Source organism: Lagopus leucura, unplaced genomic scaffold, assembly GCF_019238085.1.
Source record: "Lagopus leucura isolate 7727_CA_CO unplaced genomic scaffold, USGS_WTPT01 Super-Scaffold_1, whole genome shotgun sequence".
NCBI classification, from domain to species: Eukaryota; Metazoa; Chordata; class Aves; order Galliformes; family Phasianidae; genus Lagopus; species Lagopus leucura.
Genome location: NW_024962250.1, coordinates 26437217 through 26447068, shown reverse-complemented (window position 1 = coordinate 26447068; position 9852 = coordinate 26437217). Strand labels below are relative to the sequence as shown.

The window sequence follows — 9852 nt, the reverse complement described above, 5'->3', positions numbered from 1 at the left end:
TCCCTTCAGGGAGTTGCAGGAAGACCCAAGCAGTTTGCCCTAGGCCTTCTGTGTGAGGCAGGCTGAACCCTGGCGGTGCTACAGGCTTTTTGTGCAACCATGAAATTTGTCTGTCGCGGGCAAAATGGTCTCAAGTGCCAAATTTTACTTTATTGTCAATTAACACAAACTGCTGATCGCTCATTTGGGTATTTAGAAAGCACACAAACAATCAGCCACTTACACGAACACCTGTCCTACCTCCAGCCTTAACATCCATATTTTTACCACAGGTTACACACAGCTTGTCAGAATGCCTCTGGCAAGCTGCAAGGCAGTGTGAGAAGCCCAAGGGACTTCTGTGAGGCTCTTTTGCTGCTTAGCTCCTCTTTCTTATGGGCTGTCCCTACCCCCAGAACAGACCACTATAGGACAGAGGCCCTGAGAGGTGTCCAAGCTGCAGCATAAGTGATCAACAGACTGTAGTCTATCGCTCTGAGATTTGCATACCCCTGTTGCTATGAAATGAATTTCCAGCCCCCATATTTGCTAGATCCCTCGTTAAATGCACCTGCCCTACTCTGCTCATTTGTAGTGATGGTGCTCAGCTGGTTTCTCCTTTTTATTGACCTCAGCTCAGAGCTGGTTGGTTCTTAGTGTGACTGGGTCAAGGCTGTAGCTTGGAAGTGCCCTTAGGCTGAAACCTGGGGTCTCCTGGCAACCACAGCCCCTCACTGGCTGTCTGAGGGTATGTGCTGAGTTAAGTCTGCAGGCTGAAGCACCATCAGGGCTCTCTGGCCTGCGTCTGAGGAGGATGCAGAGGCATGTGCCTACCGAATCCCCTGGGGTGTTGATAGCTGTTGCTGCCCAATGCTCCCTACATGACAGCATGGCTGTTCAGGAGCCTCTCTGGCCACCTCTGTGCTGAAGTAAAGATCCTTCACAGATCCTAGCATGAGGCTGAGGGGGCACTGAACAGAGGAGGCCTGATGGGAGGTGTTGTGTGCCCAGGTTCACCTCGGTGGTCTGCAGGAGGAGAACATCTTCAACAGAATGGGTAAGTGCAAAATGCCTGTCTGTATGGTCTTTGTGTTATATCGGTTTGATGTTCCTGCAAGGAAGGCCACGTGTGGTGTTACTGCTTGCCTATGTATGCTGTCTGACAAAGCTGTCTAGAAAGAAATCAGAGAATGTAATGCAAGTAATGGCAAATGGCTTTTTTTCTGTGTGTTAGAGATCTTTTATGCCAGGAAATCAAATAATAACAGTTTCTGTTGCGTTGATTTTGTTAAAAAACTGCTACAAATGAATAAATTCTCAGCTTTAATAACTCATGATGCTATAATTGGGCATGTTTCCCACTAAGGTAATTAAAGCATTTTGAAACTTCATCTTAAAATACAGCTGATGATTGATTAACAGTGGTGAGAAGCTGTGAAAATATTGTGAGACAAATGTTTGTCTGATTTAACAACAAGCATATACTGTGCTTTTTATCTTATGCTGTTTGACATAGTCCTGATTGCCTATAAATGTGCAGGCTTATATTTATATTTCTATTTGTGTTGGGATTGGCTGCCTCTTTATATTTGATTAGCAATGCTGCTCTCCACTGTGGTGTAAGAAATCAAATAATGATGGTAAATACAGCAATCTGAGCATTACAGTGCAAGAGGCAGTATACACAAAACTTTAAAATCTCTGCTTATCATCATAAGCAGTGTTCTTGCCAAGTCTTTAATGACAATCAATTTCTAGAGGCTTTTTCCAAGTAGCTGTGATTGAAAACAGCAGCATCTTTTTTTTTGGTAGCTTGGTCTCAAAGTGCAGAATCTTCAACAAAGTGATGTACAAATGAGTGAAATACTTCTGCTGGAAGCTCTGTAGGTGTCAGCGCTGCACATAAGGGATGCCTGGTGACTCGGCTGAGTTCTGGGGTGTGATGCAGCAGATTTCTCCTGAGCTGATGTTCCCAGAAGTACTCAGCTGATCTTAAAAAGGAAATGATTTCTTGGCAAAATGCTGCCTAGAAAAAGTAGCGTGAGTTGGAAGAGGTTGGTGATGCAGCTGCTTTACACTTCATTAGGAAATGCGAACAGAGAGAGCCATTTAAAACAATGCTGTCTCTCTCATTCCTCTGCAACTTTGTTTCTGTACCTCTAAAACATGGATCTGTCTGTGATGCAGGGACCTGATTTAATCACCATCTTACATAATCTCTGCAATCATAGTAAAGAGCAATGCTGTTTGGTGATTTAAAAAATAGCTTTATTCTGCTGTTGGCATACTAATTACTGCACTTGCTTATTCTAACCTAATTGATTCACCACCTTATTTACTGAAGCCACACTACTTGAGTATTCAAATACAGTGGGGTTTGTGTCACGCAGTGATGTAAGAAGATCATCCCCTGGAGGGAGAGACCTGGCCTACTGCAGGTGGGCAAGGCTTGCTGTCCTTCCTAGCACAGCAGTGGGGAGGGGCTGTTCCTGTTCAGCTGGAGATCTGCCATGCATAAACTGGATTTGGGGAATATTGTCTGAAAGACGTTGAAATCAGCTATTTTGAATCGCTGAGGTTTGCAAGCAATGAGTGGGAAGAGCAGGGAAAGGAAAGTGTTCATTGACTGCAGGGGAGAAAGATGTGGCAGAACGGAGGTTTCTGGTGCTGGCTCTGAGACATCCCAGAGCCCTGGGCAAAGGAAGCCCTGTCAGAAGCAAGTGCTAGTATCTGACTCTGGAAATCAGGATGGCTTTGCCTCTGCAAGATCTTCTGATTTTGAAAGACTTCAACTTGGTGGCATGAATGATGATCTGAACCACATTTCAGGATGTTGAAACTATGCGAGTGTGTCCTAGGCAGGTTTGCCTGGGCAGGGTTGACTATGAGCTCTGCTGGGTCTCCACATAGATACACTCCTTGTTGAGCCAGGGATTTCTGAGGGGGAAAAAAGGAGAATCCAAAGAGAAACTGAGTACCCCAGGCAAGACAGGCAACCCTACCTGATTTCACCACTTCTCACAGCATTTTACCCGCTCTAAAGCATATTGGCTGCCTGTTCTGTGCCATCACAGCCCTTGTCCCATCACCGCAGCTGTTCCTGGAGATCTGGGCCACTGTTGCCTTGTGTGACTTCTTCCTCCCTAGTAATGAAGTGCCACTGTCTGAACAGGAGCATTCAATTACAGTGATGGAGCATTCACTTAATATTTGTACTAGATTATCCCCCAAGTGACAACACACAGTACCGGTTTCAGTATTAACTTTCTATAGGCAGAAGTCAGAGCCATTTAACATCTCCTAACTGTAAACATCTAAAACAGGTGCTCACAGTATGAGGTGAGGCTTCCTGGGTGCTGGAAGAGCTTCTGTAGGTGTAACCTTGTGGCTCTCTGTCACTGTCTGGAGGCTCTGGGGATGCTCAGGGAGTCTGGCTCCTCACTAGCTATTGAAGTAAAGTAATATCAACATAATGCCTGGAGGGCTTTTCCTGAACTGGTTAGCCTCAGCATCACTGTATCCAGTGGCCTGGAGGCTGGTGAGTGCTGATGTGAGTGATAACAAAATCACAGTCTAGAAATCATGCTGTTTATGAAATGACTTGGAGGAGAATTATCAACTGACTTCTGGGTACCACATCAGGATGCATTTCTACTTCTGAAAAGCAGTGTTTCCATCCTCCTTTCTTCTTCCTTGCATTTTGTTTTTCTTCATTTTGGACAACTGCAGTATATTCTAGATGTCAGACTGCATCTAGTAGAAAATCTGGGTACTATGTATCTTTCACATTTCTTTTTATCTCCATTTTTGCACCATCAGCTATTTACCTAGATTTAACCCAGAGTCTGACCTCTCAGAAAGACATAGTCTTACGCAGGCATTGTGTTTGTCTTAGTAAGCTGGAGTGCAAACAGATGTGAAAACAGGGCTGCTTAAATTGGAGGAGCAAGAAGCCTATTGCTCAGATGTCCCAAGCTCTGTGCTGTATTGTTTGCTTGCCTTGCCATGCTGCTTCCCCACTCCTTTCAAATGAGCCTGCAGTAAAATCAACAGCCTGTGACAATGTACCTAACTGGAAGAAAATTACTCATCTCCACCAGGCTGTACTGTAATCCAAATCAGCCATACTCACAGCAACTGGAAGGGTTGCAGAAGACCCCAGGCTGTGGAACACATCAGTGGCCAAGAAGCAGGGCCCTGCTATGATCCTCACAGAGGAACTTAGGGCACTGAAGCCTATGCTAGGCAGCTTCTTTTCAGCATTAAATGTCAGTGGAGGAAAAAGAAAAGGCAGTATTTATTTCCTAGAGTTGGGAAGAAAAAAAAAAAAAATTAAGCAATTCTTCTTGAAACAGCCAAGTAGACACTTGTGCCTAGCTGTATTTGAAAGGCTGAATTATAATCGTTTCTCACTTAGGGTTCATGGGGAGAAAAAAAGGTCATGGGCCCAAAGGCAGGGAAAGCTTGTATCCCTCAAAAAACCTCTGGTTGTTTGTTGGTGCAGGCTGTTAATGCCACTAAAATACATGAGAGCTTGCCATGAGGATCACTATATGATGTGTATTAAAAAAAAGTGAAAAGGCAAACATATTTCATTTTAAAAAGCAGGTATGGTCTATAAAATACAGATTCTGAGGCAGATGAGAAGCTCAGAAGCTCAGACTGCCAAAAGGATCGTCCTCCTAGAAGTGTTTCAGATGGGCATGGGCAGAGTTCTCTGGGTAAGACCCAGCCCACTCAGACCATTAAGGTTAGGAGAAGGGAGAAAAGCCCAGAGCTCTAGCACCAGGGGGCTGCAGAGGGACTGCCAAAGCTGAAGGGTGTCCTGAAAGGCATCACATCACTGAGAAACTTGTCGTGGGAGCCAGGGCTAGTATTTGCGGTGGAAGTGGAGGAGAAATGCTGTGCCATGAAGTGAGAGCCCTCTAGATAGTCAGTAGGCTGAAACATACAACTAATTCACTTAAATAGCTACTGCAGATAAGTTGTCTAAATATCTAATCAAGTCCAATTAGAAGTATAAATGGATTATGTTTTCCCTTGGAGTACAAAAGACAGCCTTACTTCCGACCACCAGGGCTGGCCCTGAAGCCATCTTTGTCATTTCCTCCCCTTGACTGAGTGCTCCAGGTGTCCACAGCTTCCACCTAATGAGAGCCACTCACTGTGGGAGTTCACCTCCTGTCCACTGCAGGTGGCCAAGCACAGCTCCCTGCATGGCGGCCCAGGACCTCAAGCACTGTCTGTCGAACCATTCCGTGTAACCAGGGCTTTACCAGCTCTTAACCAGAGGGCTGCCCTACATTCTGCCAACTGCAGCGTTAGCTTCATTTGTGCTCTGCTGATGCAAAGTATTTTTGTGGGTGTTCTTTGATTTGTCTTGACCTCCTAATTTGTCTTTCCCTAATCCTTACTTGAGGGAAACTTTACACGTGAATCACCAGGCAGGCATAACTGTGGAGCAAAGAAAGAGGGACAAAGGTGAACCTGTGCTCTCCCCCGTTACTGTAAGTCTCAGCAGGGAGTACTGTTGCATGCTCCTCTTCTCAGGTGACCAACAAAATACCACAAAATTGTATTTTTTGGCTTTTCTCAAGTGTGATCTAATGTTCAGGCTAAAGTACATCTTTTTCAGCTGAACTGTACACAGATAATAAGACTTTTCATCAGTTCAAGATCTGGCCTTTAACTTTATTTAGTGTGGATACAATGTTGTAGACTTTGATGGCAAAATTCAGTGTTGGTACTGTCTGTTCTCAGTTCTGTGGAAAGCCCAGCAAAGTTCACTAGGCTGTTAAAATTGTAGTATTTTAAAGAGATTATGTAAATGTTATAATGTTATGGGAGCTGGAAAACCCTACGTACCAGTTGGCTCTTGTAGCTCCTTATTTTAGTACAAAGAATGGTGTTTTGTTTGACGTTGGCTGTAGGTACGATGTCAGTAATCTTTTCAGAGCTGTTGCCATCCAGGTAACTAAACCCTCAGCCCTAATTCCATGGCACTGGTGGCAAAACTGAAATTGGCTGAAGGGCAAGCCTATGCCTTTAAGAGTGCATGGATGTAGATAGATCTATGCACCTTGGGTCATTTTTTTAGAATTTGAGATTAAAAGAAGATTCAGCTACTCTCCCAAGTCTAAAATTTCCTAGTGATTCCCCTGCTCCCTTTTTCCTTGCACAAGATATTTCTTACAGCCACTGCAAGTAAGCTTTGCAGACGTGCACAAAACATGGCAATGATTTTGCCTCTCCCCACCCCCCCCCCCCCAGCATGTTATCTCATTTTCAAGGACTGTCTTCTGGGCGGGGTGCTGCAGATCCCATTAAATATGCTTCTGTATCAACTCTGTTCCTAAGCAAACTATATTGATTGGTGAAGCTTTGGACCTACTTTAATCAAGTAATCTAAACAGGGCTTAAGCTTCAAAAGCCTGGTGATGCTCCTAGCTTCAAAGCTTTAACTTACCCTGAATTAATTTATCCTGAATGTTCTAATGCTCCCAGCAACCCTATGGATTATAATGTTAGAGGTTGCAATCATGGCCCTGGTAATATTCCCTAAGCTTAGACTGTATTGATTACAATGTAAAGGCAGAAAGAAGAGTGGGAAGCGCAAGAAAAAACAAAGGGCTTTGATTTGAAGGAAGAGTGAATCTGTTCACCCCTGCAGCAGGCTGCTGGGAAGGGATTTCAGGAGGTTTTAACAGCTTTTTTTTTTTTTTTTTTTTTCCTTGATTGAAGAATTTTTTGGTATGGACTGTGTCAAATGCTTATTTCCAGGCTCTTCTTCATGTACTATTGTGGATGTATTTTATCAAGTACAATTCCTTGGCAAAAGGAAGATTGGTTTGGATTTCACGTGCAGTAGCTGGCAAGGTAATGCTTTGCGTCAGTACAAGTTACCATATTATCTCAGTTACACTCAGAGAAGCAGGAGTAGTGTTTTTCCCAGCCCAAGCAAGAGCGAGGAACCATTGTTTGTAGCCACTTAGTGCTAAATTCTGTGCATGGAAGGGATTTTTTTGGTGCTGCCCTTGGGAGAAATGAGCCTGCTTCTGGTCTAGCATTAAATGGGGAGGTTGGAGGCTTTGCATGTGGCAGGCGGGTTGGAGATTCATGATCCTTGAGGTCCCTTCCAACTCTGGCCATTGTGTGCTTCTACCTGTGGTATGCCGCTGCCATTTTATACAAGTATCCTTTGCTGCACAGCATCTGGGGACATAATGTCCTGTTGGGGCTGGTTGCTGTCTTTAATCTCTAAATGTAAGCACATAGGTTACTCTTGCTGTCACCAGCATCCAGAGGGTAATGGATATGCTGTCATAGCTGTGCTGTTTTCCCTCCTGGAAAGCATGTGGCACTGGCCCATTTGCTGTCAGTTATACAAAGGTTGTTCAAGTTGTTCTGACAAGCCTTCTCTGCCCACTTTCCATGGCTTTGATGTTTTTAGTTTGCTTCAGCCAATCCTTTAGGGGAGGCTTTATCAGCATCTTTGTTCAGAAAGAGGAGACCATTGCAGTGGGCAGGCTGGTTTCTCAGTGGCTCTGGTTACATTTAAGAGTTTCCCCTCTGTTTATAGAGTTTTCCGGTCTTTTGCCTTTGTGGCAGCTCACCTAGAATTAGAAAAGTCTGGAAGAAAGGTTTGCACTGAAATCCAGCCATCAGTAACAAACTACATCACCTGATTGCTCCAAACAGGTTAAAGACAATGCAACCCAAAGACCTGAAATGCTTGTGTCAGACAAGTTCCCATCCCCAGCTTTGTCCCTTCCCACTGGTGGAGCTGCTTTTAGGACTAGGAAAGGAATTTTGAAGGTTGAGAGTCCAACAAAAATTTTAAAGTCCAATTCAACAGTTGAGCTCTATGTGATGTCCTCACCTCCAGGGTTAAGTATGGGAAGAAGTGGGCAATTCACTCATTAATTTAATAAATATAAGGAAAGATTAGATAAAATTTGCTGTTTCCCTTGCTTACTGTTTTATCATTTGACCTTTGTTTATGGAAGGAGCTGCAAGAAAAGTGAAACTGTGCCTTAGCTGTGCCTCTGCACAAACTTTCCATGCCCTCTGGGAATTTAAGATGTTCAAATTTGGGTATTTCAGCTTTTCAGGCACAATCTGAGGGAGGGGCAGCAGAAATCTGAGTGCTTGGGCTTCTGGGCAGTAGGGCAGACTTCTAACCCCAATCTTACCCACTGTGTGCAGCAGGGCTCAGTGGGGTTTGGATGAAGAGGCACAGTGACTGATCTTGGCTGCATTTATCCCTACAGATATGTGCTGTGCCTCAGCCTGTGGAAGAGTGGACCCAAATGAGGTCCAACACCACAAAGGTGTTCAGCTCTCACATCAGCATTGACCCAGCCTGGAAAATAGGATGGCTTTCTGTACTGATGGGATCCAGCAGACTGTTTTACTTAATGCCAATGCAAATCTCTAAAACTTGCACTGCTTCAAGAGCGCTTGTCAAAACACAGAGTGAAATCAAGGAAGTCTTAAAACCAGAGAAATGTGTTTATTATACAGGTTTCTACCGGGTCACTAATCTACATTGGTTGCACCAGAGAAAATTTGCTAGTATAAACAAATCCCGAGTGACAGACCAGGCTACATCCCAAGCTCTGCTCTAAATTGCTGTTCACTTTTTTCCTAAGTCTTTGTCTTTCTCTCATTTTCTTTCTCTCTCATTTCTTTTTTCTTTCTTCATGTAGAGAGGAGAAATCATTGCTAATGAATTGCAAGCATGGGGTATGGGAAGATCAGTTAATATGGCCCAAATATTCAGTAATACAAATACATTAAAGTGATCAAACAATGAATGAAAATTGACCCAGAGAGCAGGTTCCACTGAGAAAACATGTGAGAATCTAAATTAATGTGACTTGATGAAACTTGAAATGTCATAACACAGCAGGGCACACAACACATCAGAGGAAATGTGAAAATTATACTTTTTCCTGAAATCATAGTTTTCAAAAATAAGTGGCTTTTAAATTCTTCTAAAAATATAATAAAGGAATTAGTGTCAAGAAAAAGGTTATTGTTGTTTATCAGACTGCAGGCTCAGTCCATGGTGGCTTTTCACAAATAACCTCTTTTCTTTCTCTGACTATGCAGAGGGAAAAGGAAGATACTGAAGTCTTTCTACTTGTCTGGATCCCTCTTCTTTTTAACTTTGCACAAGGGATTTTTTTTTAAAGTTCTTTGCAGGGTAAATGGCATGCTAATCTATAGGGTTTTTTTGTGGTTTTTTTTTTGTTTTTTTTTTCCTTCTGGCCATCTACTTTCATACAAAAGTTCTAATGCTTATAAACAAGCAAACAAGACAAGAGGAAAGGCCATTTGAAATTAGCCTGCCTTCTAATAAAACTTACTTAAAAGGTATGGATAAAAGCATCGTGAGAAGGAATTAAATAATTATGCTGGCTGGTTTCCAAACCCAAACAGAAAATGTAACATATTCTTCCCATCCCACATCTGTGACGACTTGATGGTGATGTGACTGGCCTCTGTGCTTAGTAGATCTTTCCTCTCTTTCTACATTGGGAGGCAATGGATTTTCCTCCTGGCCTCTGTGCTGGAATATAGTGCTCGCAGGGACTTAAACCAGGTAGGCAGAAAGTAATTCCTTCCCTGTACAACAGCAGCCAGTCAGCAGCACAAAACTGTTATTTAGGTCTTCTGACTTCAGTGGCTGCATGTGGAAAAGGGAACCTCACCTTCTTTCTCTTGCTCTGGATGCTCCACTGGAAGACTGCGTGCTGGATTCTGGCTGGAAGTGTCACCTATAAATGTTGTGAGTAACGCCCTCTCTGTCCAAACCACGTCTCTGATTTGCTCCAGCTCAGATGCTTTCCTCAGTCCATTTCTCCATCT

The 9852-nt window shown here is 43.5% G+C and overlaps 1 long non-coding RNA gene across 1 annotated transcript; it reads left to right on the top strand.

The window, feature by feature from the left end:
• The first annotated feature begins 641 nt into the window (after positions 1-641).
• LOC122179775 lies at positions 642-9085 on the top strand. The gene is made up of 4 exons (XR_006178828.1): positions 642-727; positions 926-1036; positions 6760-6855; positions 8250-9085. It is a non-coding gene; the product is annotated as an uncharacterized LOC122179775 (long non-coding RNA).
• The last annotated feature ends 767 nt before the right edge of the window (positions 9086-9852 follow it).